The 17,442-nt window shown below is 37.0% G+C and overlaps 1 protein-coding gene across 1 annotated transcript in view; it reads right to left on the minus strand.

Annotated features, from left to right (window-relative positions):
• The window catches only part of chst10 (carbohydrate sulfotransferase 10), a 262,179-nt gene extending 245,048 nt beyond the window's left edge, over nucleotides 1-17,131 (minus strand). Inside the window, exon 1 of the mRNA XM_039743942.1 lies at nucleotides 17,002-17,131. The gene's annotated coding sequence lies outside the window, so the exon portion shown is untranslated. The remainder of the gene's footprint in view (nucleotides 1-17,001) is intronic.
• Nucleotides 17,132-17,442: the final 311 nt, after the last annotated feature.

Below are 17,442 nucleotides of genomic sequence, written 5' to 3' on the forward strand. Positions count from 1 at the left end.
CTAGTAAATGAATATTTATGCTGTAGGCACTGGTGTACATATAAAGGAGTGACAATAAAGTGATATACCATCAAAATCTAGATTTACTGTTAAATCAATAATCTTTTAAGGGAGGCTTTATTTTATAGAGGCACTTTTGTACTTGTAGTAAGCGGCTGTGCAGTCTCACAGCATTTCAGGTTCTCAGTTTATTCTCGACTCTGGTCCTTTCTATGTCAAGTTATTTTTATTTATTATTTTTTAAAGACATTCTATCAGGTGAGCTGAAGACCCCAAGTGGTTTCTACTTGGTATTTGTGCGAGTATGCCTATGTTTACTCAGTGACGAACAGAAGCCCAATTAAGTGTTCATTCCTGCCTTGCATACATTGCTGTTGCAAAAACTTTGTGCTCTGACATGAAAAACTATGTATGAGGTGTGGAATATATTTTATGACATTTTCATGACTTCCTTTAGTAAATATGTTCAATTTAACTTTTTCAAGAAAAAATGATATTTTTTTTACATTTAAATAGCACTTATCTGACTAAATAAATAAGGCTAAAGCATGGTTACAGAAAAGGAGTTAAAAAGAACTGTCTCACAGTTGGGACAGCTTTTGCTCAGGCGTCCTTTTAGATAAAGAGTGTTCAAATTAAACCTGAAAAGTATAATCTGAAATCAATTGTTTCATTGATTTACTGCTCAATTATCAACTATACTTAGGAAGGTTACCTTGGCATCCTGCTCATAAGAGAATTGGGACAGGGCACTCTTGTCAACTACTGTAAACGGGCTCATAAAAAAAGGCAAACCTATCTGTAATTAAGACACCTACTGTAAGATGTTTGATGACTATTATGATAAATGTATTTAGTTACCCTAAAAGGGGGTGTGGGGGAATTACTTGAGGTTGCTGGGATATAAAATGCTTCATACAACCATAATATACAAGATAGAAAGGTCAACTTAAATGTCCTCAACTTATCATTTATCCCTCCTCCAGGTTCAGTACTATATTCTGTTCTTGGAGATTCAGGTAACTGAGTACTTTTCTGTATACAATACATATTTTTTTATCTTAAAGTGTCTTTGACACTTTATGTTCACTGGAGTGCCTTAATCTTGAATATCCTACAATTTATAATTACCAATGAGTAAAACATTTCTGTCATAGATCAGTACTTGTTTTTCCTACTGACCAACTTTGACTCTTATTGATGTTCAATGGAAAACACAATTTTACATGAAACTGTATTATTCTGAAACAGGTATTTTGTAGGAATAATGGGAATTTTTGATTAAAATATAATTTCACCATGTAGCACATCTTTTAAAAATGATAACTTCAGTCAGATTTGATCTATAATCTTGTACTGTTATAAAGTTTTGAAGGATTTAGATCAAAAGCAATATACAGTGAATTGGGGTTTTCTTTAACTTATTACATACAGCACTGACATTTACAGGCTGAACTTTTATTTGACCAATAGAATGAATTTAACATTTTAAGCACTGTACAGAAAAGAACATGTGAAAAGAAATAATACAGTGAGCTATGTACAACTCCCATATCGTCTGTTCTGTATATGGGGTACCCCTTTACCGAGCTACACAAACATTTAAAATTTACCAAGACATGCAGCCACTCCTGTCTTGTGTTGTACCCAGGCCTTGAAGTGGGTCGATACACTGTGAACACACTTCCCTGCTTCTATCTTGCAAATCAGGGTGTAGTGGTACATCACTGTTTGACCTCTATGTGGGCGCCCTAGTTCTCTGCAATAATGCATTTATTACACCACCAAGGGACCAATTAAACTGTATATTGCAAAAAATGCATATACAAAAACTAGACATAAAAAAAAACTTTAAATGGGAGAGATTTTGCTTTCATTTAGCAAAAGTATCTTTAGATGGGGTAAACAAAATTTACTTGACAAGATTTCTTAAAGTAAGATAAAAATACAAATTTCAATATAGTCAAGAATTCTTACAATAAGGAAAACAAGATTTAATGTCATGATATACATACTTTTCACTTGCTTAGATTCCATTTTTTGCAGTGGTATATAAGCACGCTCAACAGTTCACTAGGGAACAACCCCTCCTACTTTGGAATTTTAGGGATTTTATTCTGCCCAGTAAGGAGTAAGAAGCCACCGATAGAATAGGGTGTACTGTGTGTACCCAATAACTCCTTTGAGCTTTACTGAACTTTCTTCCTTCTACTTCGCTTTGCAGCAATTATTTGCATGAAGCGGCACACCCATTTCTCTGTGCAATTACTGCCTCAGCCTGATCAGTGGCACTGTTGTGCTGGCAGTATCTATTTGAAAAAACTGCAAGCCTCATTTCTCTGCTCTGAGAAAGAAAGAAAAAAAAAAATGCAATGCCATAGTATAGCCCACTCACTGCATCATTATTACTGAAGAACATGAATAAATAAAAACCACTGTAAGAGCCATTTGCTAGTTGTCAAAGTTGTATTAAATGTTTGCCTATATATTAGTACATAATCAATGGGAGGTTCTTATATCCCCACAAGCTGAACTTAATTGGTATATTCTAACTATTTCTTCTCCCCCAACCATAGGTTAGTCTCAGTTAGTGACCTAACTTGCAGTAGATAGAGCATGGAAGGCACACGGTTTCAAGCCGTGCCTGAATGTGCTCAGTTGTATGTGCAGAGCCGTAAATTTATAACGTACTGAATGCAAAGCCTAATGAAACAATTCATCCTTAAGTATAGAAAAAATTGAAGTTTAACAAGAAGAAACATTTTCCTTTTTTTGCTTTTTATTCTATGTGTATAACAACTCATCTTTATTCTTGCATGGATCGTTTGCTTGAACTTTCACTAAACCTTTAAAAGTGAACTTTTGAACTGAGAAGTTTATTTTGGCAGAAGTTTGCCCCATGCTTGATCCTGCCATTCCTTCCAGCAGCTACAACCACACAGATCAGCTAATTTTCTTTTTTTCTATAACGTCACTAAGTTTTAATTTAATCAGTCAAAGCCTTTTTGAGATTTTTGGGTATTTGTAAGACGTCTACCAAGAAAATACAAGGCTAACAGGCTTAACACATTTACAAGTGAAACAGCCTAATTTGGCTCTTAAGCTAACAGGTCTATTGTTTACTAAGCAGCAAGGACAGATTTTACTTTATTATTATTATTATGAGCATTTACTGTATATTTTCAGACTATCAGCTCTTTTTCTAATTTAACATGAGAGTTGTAATAAACAAAGCTTGTTCAAACACCTTCGGTATCATACTGTTACAAAGAGCAACCATTTTAATTATAGGACAGTATGAAAGGGTCTGAATATATCTCTACTAATTTCAGGGGACTATGTGCATCTCTGCATCATAAGAGTGCCTATTTTCTACTCTACGTTCAGCTGGACAAATATTCCCCTGTATTTCATCACCACGCGCAAGATGGATCCTCCTGGTTCTAAGCTTGTGAAAGGCAATATTCTTACCATCTCTTCATTAACTCTGCCACCCCCCTTTTTCTTTAAAAAATATAAAACAAGCTGCCTTCTGACAACAGAAGTCTTGTAAAACTTTCCCTAGCAGAGCACTAAAAATTAATTACCATAATGATTAGAAAACCAGAGCTAAAAAAATATTTTTTGACATCAGCCAATTTGGATATTACTGCCTAAGTCATTACGAAGAAAAAAAAAAACTGGCTGACATGAATTAAAAATTCTTTATTACAGCAAAAGAGAAGCTCTCTCCATTTACAGTCTCAAGCTTGGTTCACAGGATGCATGTTAGAGTAGTTTTTAAAAGATACTGTATACTGAATATTTTACTTTATGACCAGGAGAACAGTCAATAAGCAAATCTAAGAGATGCAGATTTCATAATAATTATATCATTCACACAACTTCCACGCATCCTTTGCCTGCTCTCTTTGCCAGTGTTGAAAATTTCCGTCTCACACAATTATTGGGTGTTATCTAATAAGAGAGAAAGTTGTAATGATCCACCCTGCATTTGATCAATATATCTTGGTGCAACTTGGTGAAACTCCTGCATTTTACACTGTTTATGTTATGTCTTCTTCTGAATTGTTCTGAAACTTTTATCTTAAAAGCTCAGCCTTTAAGGGAAGCAGGAAAAGAAGGATCTACATCATAGTACCTTCTACACCTTGTATCTGACTGCATGTCAATACCAAAAGAAAGAAAAAAAAAAAAGACAATAATAATGGTGGAATTTACATTGCAACAATAATGTAACTTAAACCTTGACCCTTAAGCCTTGAGGTGCCTTCTCCAATCCAATCCAATGGTTGGTAGGCAGTGTCATTTGTACATAGTCACCTACAGAAAACTGACATTATAGAAGGTGGTAGAAAAGTTTTGTCATGAACCAGAGTAACTCAAGACACTTTGGTCACAGTACAGTTGGAAGAGATAGTAGACCTGATGCTGAAAGGCACAGATGGCAATTTTAGTACGTGTACAGCCACAGTACAGGACATAACTTTATAGCAGTCCATTATTAGAAGATCCAAAACATGCCCAGTATCTCCTCATTCCCCATCTCTGCAGCTGCAAAGTTCACCAATATTTTGTCACATATGCCAAAGAAACTGTTTCTACTGATCCAGACTGGGCTTGTAGAGTCAGAAAACCATTATCAGACCATGATGCAATGAATCCACACATGGAAAGTAGCAAAGACCACATCTGTCAATAGTAACAGAACTCGGATTGTTTTCTAGGGAGATGCTGTAGTGGCTTCCAAGTCTAAGTTCACAGTTTTCTATCACCATTTAACATTTGTTGGTTATACTATATGCTAAAAATCACTAAGTCAGTGCAAACAAGCTACAGTATATTAAGAAACCATTGTAACTACACAATACAATGATCTCTCAGAACGAAAACAAATAAAATTTAAAGAGAATATAAAATGCACTTCATTTTGTTAAAAAATAACTAATTTCAATATAACGCTCTGTAGAGTATGGGACATCTCTGGAAGGTGCTCTACATAATGATAAACTAATTAGAATGTTACAGGCTGCTATTGGATGGAACATAGATTTATAAAATATTACTAATTAATTTGTGTTAAAAAAAAAAAAAAAAGTTCATCCATTCATAATCAAATTTGCTTTCCATTTCAGGGACATGGGAGTTGGAGCCTGTTCTCATGGAATCAGGTATAAGGCAAAAACCAGCCCTGTATAGAACTCCAGACTACTACAGGGCAGAGCAACATACACGGGCATCCTTGAAAGCTCAAGGACAATTTACAGTTGCCAATTACCAGGACTACCTGATGCCTGTTGTTCCTCACTTGCTTACAGTACGTGTACAGTGTGTGCACGTTGCTGCCATCTCTCGCCAGGTGCTATGTACTTTCTTACTCATTGTGCCTTTTTACAGTCTTAAAATTTTCTCTAGATTTACTGATGAAGTGTCAATGTTGCAAATATTGGTTCTTGAACTTTGGAGTTTGCTTTTATTCTTTGGAACCTGTTGCCTGCAGTCAGCAATCTTGACAGCACTCCGCTACACTGTGCCTGCTTTCTGCAAGCCCTTGCTGCGTTCACATGCTCTCCGACAGACAGTAAATCAGAGTTGTCCAGAGTTGTCAAATCAGAAATACCATGTGAATGCTAGACAAACTCAGAATTTCAACTCTGACAATAAAGAAAGCTACCCAAGACTGTACGAGTTGAGACTGAACGGTGAGCTTTCACCTTCATTTGTCTAAAATAATACACACAACATTCTAAAGTCAAAATGCATTTGGAGTGAAGTGATATATTCAATATATTTTAGGTTTATTTTGCTCTATATTTTGACAAAATGTAACTTACCTTTAGCTGGTTTTTTTATCCCCCAACCAAAGAAACAAAAAGCAGTGACGTCGTATTTTTCCCCTCAATTAATTTAACAGGAAACAAATGTGAAAATATTAAACTGGGAAGGTGAAACATCACAACTTGAAACTTTATATACTCCAGGAGTAAGTGAACGTAGCACCTTTCCCAACATGTCTTGCACCTTTGATGTGGTTTGTGAGTAAATTTCAACTTTCTTATTTAGCAGTGTCTGACTATTATTTTTATTGTGGGTTTGCCACCCTCCCTTCAATTGGCAGGTATTGGGCTTTGGCAAACATTGTTTTAATTTAGTGCTATAATTAGATGTCTGCATGCTCCTGGATATTTTATGTTCTTAGAATGGATCATCAGAATAAGTCTTGGTGATCTGAGAAGGATCAATCCTCTGCTCTGTGGTTTGTCAGAAAATTGCTTCTGGAATATTCAAAAGTCAAAATGCTGCAATGGTGATTAGATTGTCATCATCTCAGTTTCAAGGTTTGATTTTTTTTTACTGGTGTCTAAACTCTACAACATGTGATATCTGTGGGGCAGTAGAAATCATCTACCCCCTTCATTACATTCGTCACTCTACCTGGCTTCAGTAGAATGGCCACTGCCATTCCCTCTTTTGGGTCTTAGAGACCTCCAACTCGTGCAAAAAAAAAAAAAAAAATCTGAGGAATCAGTATAACTAACTTAAGTTACCACAGTGAACTATTATTCCCTTGAACACACATTTTCTGAACAAAACAAAACAATGCACTACTCTATGCCATCATTTTGGATTCAAAACATTTCTATAGCACATTTTCATACAGATGGTGCTGCTCAAGATGTCAAAGTAATTACATGAAAAGAAAAATACAATTAGATAAGAAAAATGCTGCATAAATAGTACACAAAAATAATGAACACTTACACAATAAGAAAAACACAGTCTTTATATATACAGTGGGAATAGAAAAGAATCACCCCCTTTGAAATATTCTTTTTTTTTTTTGATTTACAGCCTTAAATGAAAACACACACAAAAAATATTTCTTCCCAGCTTTACTTACTCAATGCAACCGATAACCTCCAAGTGAAAAATATCACAGCTACAGTCCAGAAAAATTATAAAAAATTAAAAACAAGACATACTGAGATTAATAAAGGCACCCCCCAATTTCAATGTCATTTTGTTGAACCACCTTTTGCTTTAATGACAGCCTCAAGTCTGTTGGAATACTTCTCGGTCAACTTTGCACATCTAGACTGAGCAATATTTGCCCACTCTTCTTTACAGTTTAACGGTTCAAGTTCAGTCAAACTGGATGGTGAGTGTTGGTGGACTGCCATCTTCAAACCTTTCCACAGATTTTTAATGAGATTTAGGTCTGGGATCCGACTGGGCCACACAAGGACATTCACTTTTTTCTCCTTCAGCCACTGTGTGGTCAATTTTGCTGTATGCTTTGGGTCGTCGTGTTGAAAGGTGAACATTCTGCCCATCTTCAACTTTCTGGCAGAGGGTAACAGCTTTTCCTGAAGAATTTGATGGTATTTTGCTGCATGCATTTTTCCTTCTACCTTAATGAGAGCCCCAGGTCCTGCAGCAGAGAAACTTCCCTACAGCAGGATTCTGCCACTTCCATTATTTACTGTAGGTATGGCGTGTTGTGGATGGTGAGCTGCATTGGATTTCCGCCAGGTGTACAGTTTGGTATTGAGGCCAAATAGCTTGATTTTGGTCTCATCTGACCACAAGACCTTTTTCCACTTGGCATCAGAACCTTCAACGTGCATTCTGGCAAAGCTCAAGTGAGCCTTAAAGTAGCCTATTTCCTTGTGACCCTCCCGAACAAGCCACAATTGTGGAGCGCTTGTGAAATTTTTGTCACATGCACATAATGACCACTCTTTGCCATAAAATCCTGAAACTCCTTCAAAGTAGCCATCCGCCTCTTGGTAGCCTCTCTTATCAGTTTCCTCCTTGCTCTTCCGTCCAGTTTGGAGGGACAGCCAGATCCAGGGAGGGTCCTAGTAGTACCAAAGACTTGCCACTTCTTTATTATGGACTTTACGGTGCTCCTTGAGCCTCCTAAAGCCTTTGAGATTTTTTTGTATCCATCTACTGCCTTATGTCTATCCACAGCTCTATCCTGGAGATCTTTTGAAAGTGGCTTGCCACCCATAGTCAGTTGTTTCCTGTCAGTTGCACTACCAAGCAAGGGATGCTCCAGGAACAGCTGTTTTTATGCTTCACTAATCACATGGATTACAACTGATCACAGGTGGAAGCCAGTAACCATGGTCTGCAATGGAAATGGGTTACTTACGCCTGATTGAGTTTACAAATATTGTTTAGGAGGGGGTAATCCTTTATTAATCTCAGCATTTCTTGTTTTTTAATTTTTTTAAATTCTTTTTAACATGTCGCTATGATATCTTTCACTTGGATTGTTACAGATTGCATTGAGTTAAGTAAAGCTTGAAAAAAAAAATGGTTTGTGTGTTTTCATTTAAGGCTGTAAAGCAAAAAAAATGGGAATATTTTGAAGGGGGTGCTTCTTTTCTATACCCACTGTAGATACTTTTTAAAGTCTCTAAATGACATGTGAATGAGAAGGTCAGTTGGTCAGGGTGGACATAACTGGAATTACTGTTTGTGCGAAACTGCTCAATAACTGTTAAAGTCTTAATACAGTAGGTGTTCTCCCACAGGTTACTACCATATTAATAAACATTGCCTTCTGGAAAGGGTAATGGTCTTGCTGTTATTTATATATCTAACGTATTGTTGTTCCTGGTGCAGAATCTTTTGAATGTCTTGTGCTTAAAATTATTTGTTTCTCCAGCCTTACTTGTACTGATCTACTGTCCTCCCAAGTTAAATCTATTGTTTTACTGCAGAATTTACTGAACTCCTGACATTCTTCAGTCCCACTTCTTCTGCGATGATGTTGTGTGATGATTTTTAATATCAACGTTGACAACCCAAGCTGTAGCTATGCAGGGAATTTTTCTGACATCCTTGAGTGTTTCAACAACTCACAGCAGGTTCAATTTTACACACACACACAAAGAAAGGTCATATTCTGGATTTAGTATACACTGCTGCCATTACACAGACAATCTTCTAAGCATTGAATTGAGCATTTCTAACCATAAACTCAATGCATTACCTGTAGATTCAAATATTCAATTCCCTCAGACCTTGCAAAAATGCATTGCCACATAAAGGAATATTAAAAATATCAATCATGGTCTCTTTAATTTTGTTGTTGGGATTCCAACGATTATCTCTGCAGACCAGTATAATTCTGGAACGGTTTTATTCTCTATCCAGTGCCTCCTCCTCTGATCCAGATGAGATTTGTCCTAGCTGTCCTCCTCCTACTGCTGCTTTCGAGTTTCACTTCTTTAAATGTTGAATTAAGTTTTGATTTGGTGTCAAAAATGAGGGCTATCAGTCCACCCATATTCTTGAACCACTCCTATCTTTAAAAATGATCTTCCACTATGACTGTTAATACCTCTCTTACGACTGGATTCGTTCCCCTGAACTAAAAACTAATGCAAATACAACAAGCCAGGGCACGATGCAAACGATCTAACTACAGACCAATCTCTGACATTTTGTTGCTTGTAAAAATACTTGATTACATAATCCTGTCTCTTCATAATTTAATGGACCCATTCCAATCTTGCTTCAGCACAGGGTACACTACTGAAACTGCTCTAGTCAGGGTTATGAATGACCTCCTTATTTGGCTGACTCAGGGGTATTCAACATCTCAGTACAGCCTGACCTCAGTGCTGTCTTTGACACAGTCTGCCAAACGCTTTTAATTGACAGTATGGAAAAGTAGCCAAGGCGGTCTGTTACTACAGTGTTTGACTCACGTCTTTATCAGAATGTTCTCAGTCCTCATGGGCAATAATCTCACTCTGCTCCAATATGACATGTTCATTCTGGGGCCTAATATGTTCAATATGTATGTTACCCTTAGAGCAAATCATAAAAAAAACCCTCTCTGTTTCTTGAAGACAATTGGTGCAGTCATGGAAGCTACACAGTTTCATGCAACTAAACTGTTCAAAGACAGAGGTTATTTTAGATAGATAAGAGAACTTTATTTGTCCCTAGGGGAAATGTGGCTTTTTACAGAAGCTCTTTAAATAAATAAATAAATAAAAATAGACAGATAGAAGGTCCCATAGAGGAGTCTGTCCTTTTAATCACAGTGGCCATCACAGAGCTGCAGAAGATGTGAAGGATGTCCCTATTCACATTAAAGGAACACAATCGCCGAAGGTATTAATTAATAGTTAATTGGAATAAACCACTACTGCTACCACTAATGCCTATAACTCTGACAGTAATTTCACATTTGAGGCACATATTAAAAACATTACCAAAATTTCCTCCTTTCATCTTCGCAATATTGAAAGAATCCAACCATTTCTGTTAAAAACTGCTGCTGATAGGCTTAGTCATGACTTTATGACTTTCCCTTTGAATATTGGAAATTGCTTCTCTTCAGTCTACCAGCAAGTTCTCCTAAGAAGCTCCAGCATACGCAAAATTGTGCTGCTCAGATTCAAACATCATTGCACCAACATAACACCCCTGTACTCTCACATTTACACTGGTACCCTATTTATGAATATAATACACTTAAAACTTAGACAGAAGGAATTCCAGGACACAGCTCCTCATTACATCTTTGACCCCATCAAACCCTACATTCCCACACATGCTCCAATTCTGCTGGCTCTTTCAGCCCTGGAACAGCTTTGCTGTAAGCTTGGATCAATGGGGGAAAAAGAGCATTCTCTTTTTGTGCTCCCTGCCAATGGGACACCCTGCCAGCAGGTATCAAAAGTGTCCCGACTCTTGACTGTTTTAAGAAACGACTGAAAACACATTTCACCATTTACTACTTTAGTACTTTTTATGATGCCATGCTTTGTTCTGTGTCTTCAAAAAAAGCATGTTATTTGTTCAAGTCAAAAAATGTCTTCACCATGTAGAGAGAGAGAGAGGGAACTCATCACAGAAGCAGCCTTGGCAGGACTCCAAACCCAAGACACTGGAGCAGTGAAGCTGTACCACTCCCCAAAAAGAAACGCAAAGTATTCAAATAACATTTTATGCCTTTCAGTTTTAGCAGAGAAAATGTGCTTTACTATTGTAACCATTTTCAGTGTTGGTATCATTGTTTGCATGCAACTTTCTGCTTAACCATTGCCCTATCCAAGACCCATGCAATAAAGGCAAGGAAACACTGTCAAACACAGGATGTTTAATTTTATGCTTGGAACTTATGCTGACCCCCAGTCAGGCAGGGGGTGACTAGAGTGCAAATGAAGATGACATGGCATCTGAAAAAGGATGCAAGGTCGACTGTTTGGACATAAATTGGCTCTAGTAGAGGGGGCAATGTTACAAACAAAAGTCAAACTCTCGTTTCTGGACTGATATGTACCACAAGCAGCTTGTTTCATCATTTCAAACACAATCATGTTATGAAATACAAAGAGTGCTGCCAAGAGCTGACGCAATTCCGCAAAGCAGGTGTATCTAACACAGCCATTTATTAATTCCAGTTAACATGTGAAAGACTCATGCAGATGGCATGAGATTACAATCTCCATTACATACTACACAGTGAATGATACAGTCCTCATAGCTACAGTGGAACATATTGATTTCAAATGACTTGCTCAAACATTTGAGGTGAGATACATTGTACATTCAAGATTTTTTTTCTCCCCAAAACTGGTTCTGGATTTTTACAAACAAGTGTGCAGCTTTGGATGTTAAAGAAAAAAAATTATTATTATTAAAGCCTACTATAGTAAACCATCTCACACGGCTTCCAACAACTAGAAAACCTAACGGCTGAATCTTCCTTACTATCTTTCACACTTGCCACTGCCCAGTTCTGTTGGCGCACCACAATGAAAATTCTTGGGCAAAGCTGAATTTCTTAATATAATGGGCAGAATTCGGATTGCCAAGTAGTTTCATCCTTTATTTTTTGTTCATTTATTTTGTGCCTTTAACTATAAAACTATAAGCTGATGAAAAATGCCTTAACAACTGAAGTCAGTTTTAAAAAGAGAATATTAAGAATAAATTAGAAAAAAAAATTGAAAATGGAAAAAAAATTATACACACACACACTTTCAAAAATAACTAAATGACTGGTATATACTGTAAATCCATCAACCCAAGTCCACTTTCACCCCCTGCTGACAAACAGAGGAGGAAAAGCTGTGAGGAAACAATAAAAATAAAAAATAATACCAACAGCTTGGCTACAATAACTGTGCTTTTGCAGTTTGCTGGTGTGTAAATTTGAAGACCTTACACCCAGCTATTAATAAGCTGTTTCTGTACCAACTGTAACTTATAACTTTAAGACTCATGCACAATGTGTGCGCCAAGCCCAAAAACACAATAGTTAATGATGTCAATGATTGTAAATGAAGTCAAGTCAGAACGCTCCATCCGCAGCATGCAACTCATGAGGAGCAGCATTTCGGCAGCTCATTCACAGGGAACAATTGCACATGCCACTACCCGATTCTTTTTATATCACAGGAATACTAATAAAAAGTTTTTATATATATATATATATATATATAAAAACCCACACACAACTCTACTAGATTAGTTTATTACAAAAAAATAAAAATATACCAATGTCGCATAAAAATGTGTGCACCTCAAAGTATTTCTGTAATGCAACTCACTGAGAGTTTCACAAACCCAAAGCTTAAAAACCAACTAAGAAACGGAAGCCTCACTGACCTTTACATTTATTGTTTTTGTCATTACAAATAAATATAATTATTAAATATCACAAAAAGTGTTGTCAAAAGCATGCCGTTTGCATGAAAGCTAACATTTCAAAAAATATCAGGCATTCAAATAATTAAGTCTGCATGTAGTGTATAGTATATTATGCTCCAAAACAATAAAAAACAAGTAGGCGACTCTCATAGGTCTTGTATTGGTTTTCAAGTCTCAAAGCAAACTATTTCTATAACCTCCTGAAAACTTGCATTCAAACATGAACATTTTTTCAGAATATGACTTTACAAATGTATAGTAACAGACTATATAATTTAAATTCAGCTTCACAGAAGGAAGCAAGTTGTTACAGCATTTTTACAAATATTTAGAGAACATATTTTTCATATTCTGATCTACTAGGTTACTTTAATAAGATATTAACCAACCTGCAGCAAAATGATTTTGGTGGAAAAAAAAAAAGAAAAACAGTGTGGCTGGTACATTACTTTTAGACTTATAAGAACAAGCAGAGCAATGAGACATTTTGGTGTAGTTTATTGCAGTCTTCTTTAAAGAATGTGTGAAATGAGGGAGGAACAACTTCTCTTCACTAGCACTCCCTTTCTTGTATTTGTTCATGTAAAATCTACTATTCAGACATTATTTTTGAAGTACCCTTGTCCCCTCCTGTCCAGTTTTATACTTACTGTCTATGAAGGAGTCTCTGTTAACATGTGCCTTTACTCCACCTTATGCATTTCACCCTTGCACTTCCACTTTCTTCACATTACCAAAGCAAAATTGACCAATAAACACCAAAGCCAAACAGACCAATTAGACTGATCCGAGAGACTGTACACACAATCATTAGTGTTTTATTATATAGTAGTGAGACAGTATACATGCACGCCTGCAATAGTAAGAAGGGTGTGCAACCCCTCTTCCATCAGCATAAGTGTGCTCTTCAGAGTACCAGCACTCTGAACCTGGACTCAATGAAAAGCGCTGAATAAAAATAAATATAATTTTTGTTACTATCAGCATAGTAACATTTTAGAAAGGCACAAAAAAATGGTTTAACCAGTCAAACATATTTCAAAAAGTTGTCTGATACAGGTTTAGCTACATCATGTATACTGTGTATTGCATGCAAGTTCCTATCAAAGACAAGCTAAACTTTCATACTGTCAAACATGAAACCCCAAACATCCATAGGGTGGTCTAGAATTGTTTATTGAATCAAACAGTAATTAGTATAACTTTGAAAAATATCATAGAAAATAATGTAAACATGGATAGCCTACTGTGACTAGAAAGATTAGAAAGGACAAATAGTGTACAACAGACCAGATGAACAAAAGCATAAAGGCAGCTGCCAGATGCACAACAGCTATGATTATTACTTCCATTTTGCACTCAAAAAATGCCAGTTTTACAATGCAATTCACTACAAGGCCATACTTAGGCATTTGTGACATTTGCATTTAGCTGAACAAAAAAATAAATAAGTTGATAAACAAGCATTTTAACCCTGTGGAAACTGAATTTGGGACAGATACATAAAAACAATAATAGTTTTTGAAAAATAAAGTGTGTTTCATGATGACTTTAAACCTTGCCAACCAAAATAGAATTTTATGTGTGAAAACATATAATGCCATGATCTTGAAAGATGCCAGAATAGCAAAAATCAATGCAAACTTGATAAATGTGCAGATTTCCCACTCTCCCAAATGTAATGGTCATGTTAGCCAAGGGAAATAAATATACATAGGAGCTTACAGGTTTTACATACATGTATTGTTCAGTTCAGAGAAGAACCACTACGTTAAACGAAAAGAGTGGTTTATAATTTATTAATAGCAGTGATTTTTAGGATGAAGTGGTTTAACATACCAAGCTGCAATAGTACTAAAGAGGCTTAAAGCATAAAAATTAATGATACTGTGCATTGAGCAGGGTGTCTAACTTAGATTATCTGGGGCCAGTGACTAAATGTATTCATTCTAACCATTTTTTTATTATTATTATATTATTATTATTATTAGTGACTAGTCTTTGCTGCCATTTAACATTTTTGCCATAATGTTAAATGACTTTCTATTTAACACTCAGACCCTTATTTTTCCTTAATTAGCACCCAAACACATATGAGATATGAAGTGCGTCAACAGATGACGGGCCAACCACTGTCCATTATGTAATATCTGCAAATAAAGAATGACGAAGGTCTCAGTCATGTTGATCTGCTCAGGTCCATAACATATTTTGACAATGCTCTTAGAAAAGCAAAAATCAACAGTTCCGACTCACTTCACAGAGCACTTTTGTTTAGTTTCCACTTGAGAAATAAAGAAACAATTCAGATGAACGAGTCTTAAAAAAATAAAGGCAATCAAAATAATGGGAAAGAAAATTTAACAGCAGAAACTGCTTACGGATTAAGAAAGTGGCAGGAAGGAAATCCTGCAGCCAGAGTAGACCTCCATACTGGAGGGCATTTTTGATATTTGAATTGAATTAAAAAAAATAATAATAAAGACAAGCAGGCATTTTGACAGTACTAACCTGAAAGAAATACACGGTACCTTGTGCATAACAGTAAACATGCGAAATCGCCCCTGATACGCAAGTTCTAAGCTCGATTAACATGCTTTTCCAGTTCATTCAAAGAGTCTGAATAGCTGACCTTTATTCTAAGAAAGGCGCTTAACGAGGAACATGCCGTGATGAGAAATCTTGTACTAAAAACAACTTTAAACCTTAAAAGTAGTTTATATAATAAACTGATGGACTGAACCAATAAGTATTAATTATAACCACAAAATAAGGCACAGGTCAGTACGACTTATAAATAAACACGGGCAAAGTAAAGTCAGAAAATGTCAAAAAATAACTGTCAAAACGTCGATCCGGGTGTAACTTCATTAAGTTTCACTAAACCTGTCTGTCACTTTAAGGAGTTATTCTAGGATTACAACTGAATTATTATATGATCGACAATACGGGCGCAGCAACGATTCCCTATCGCCTGCGCCGCTGCCTCGCAGTGCTCGACCTCCAGAAGGGCTACCGGCTGCGTGTTTGCATCTTCTCTAAGTGTGCGCGTCGATCACCTCCAGCATTTTAGTTCAAAGACATGTGATCAGGTTCAGTGGCCCAGTGCGATTGAATGTGGGTGGATATGTGAGCAGAGATTTGAAATCGCGTTTAACATTAAATCCTGGTTTGGATAAGTAGATACCGATATAGACTCAATTTTCCCGTGACAGAAAACGAATAAAGCCTCTTTGATCGACAATTCTTAAAACACCGTGACGACCTAAAACTAATCTGCCGCAGTACTAGATACTCCTAACATCGGCGCCTATAACACACAACTCTAACCCCGTACAGCGCGTGGCGCGTCAAACCCGCGGCGTCAACAAATCCGAGAGAAATCATAAAAACATGAGGTGTGTTTCGCAAATGATGACATTTAACACTGATCGGTGTGCAGCCAACACGTTAAAACGCCTCACGTTTAAGTCCGCGTATTTCAACTCCGCTGAAACGATGTTCCGATAAAGTTATCAGTACTTTAACGGGTTCAATATTTAAATTCACATTTGCCATTCTGATGAAACTGTAGAGGCTTTAAAGAGAAAATCACGGAACTTCGGTCCTGGCACAATTTTGCCAGTATTTTCAATCCCCAGAAAAAACGAGCTATCGAGGAGTCCAAAATTGCTGCCGTGGGTCTTTGTGTCGGTACTCAGGGGTCGCTGCCTCTCCGCGGTCCATATTTCCCCTTTTGTTCGCTTATACCTACATTTTAATGCCAGCACATTGGATGAACCGTCGAAGTAAAACAAAAACAAAACAAATGCATCGAGAGTAAAACATAAAAGATGAGCGACCCCTAAACCAGCTCGAGTTTTTCTTTGTCACATTTTACAACTGTTTCATAATAGAAACATTTTAAAAAAGATCCGCATATTGTCCTGCCCTCTCGATAAATCAAATCGACTTGTAAAAAGTACAGCGCTCCGCTCCTTACACAAGGACGCGTCTGAAACCATCCGAAACACGTCAAAAAAGATGGTCGCGCACAGCGCTGCCACACTTCCTGACCGGCGTCCATCTGCAATCGCCCTCAGCTAAGCGTTCCCTAGTCGACACCAAAGCGTACACGAGACAGAACAGCGGCCAAAAAAGTACAGACCCTACCATACACAAAAAGGCCTCTGATCCCAATGAAACAAACAAAAAAATTAACCACACGCGCGATTGCTTCTCTTTTGTGCTGCTCCAGGGATATGCGAACCGACAACTGCAGCAGCATGAAAGTGTTGCACCAGAGAGGCGACACATCAAGCAATTCGAACCCACCTGCACTTTGCAGCTCATAAACCTCGACAGTCCGACTCCCCTTCTGTTATAAAGTGTCAGTTTTATCGCCCTTTCCGGCATCTCACTGCACCTGCGTGTATTTTTTTTCCTTTTTTAACGGTATAAACACAAGCAGGGAGTGCTGGCGCAACCTCGCGGTCATATAAGGAATAAGTCATTCCTCTGTAGATGACGCTGTTTGTCTAGGGTGACTTCTTATATTTGTTTATTCTAAAATCACTAAAGGCTCTCATTGTTGCCAGACCGGGTAGTTTCACGCCTTGATGTCACGAGTTTAACAACTGTATAATAGATCTGATTTATTCTGGACATTTTTGCAATACAGATACTGTATTTCATAGTAATCACATAAAGAATATTACTGAGCGATCTTCGCACGCTCACTCGGGACTTTTTATTTGCATAAGGCAACTGCCCCTT

This window comes from Polypterus senegalus, chromosome 2, assembly GCF_016835505.1.
Source record: "Polypterus senegalus isolate Bchr_013 chromosome 2, ASM1683550v1, whole genome shotgun sequence".
In the NCBI taxonomy this organism is placed as follows: domain Eukaryota; kingdom Metazoa; phylum Chordata; class Cladistia; order Polypteriformes; family Polypteridae; genus Polypterus; species Polypterus senegalus.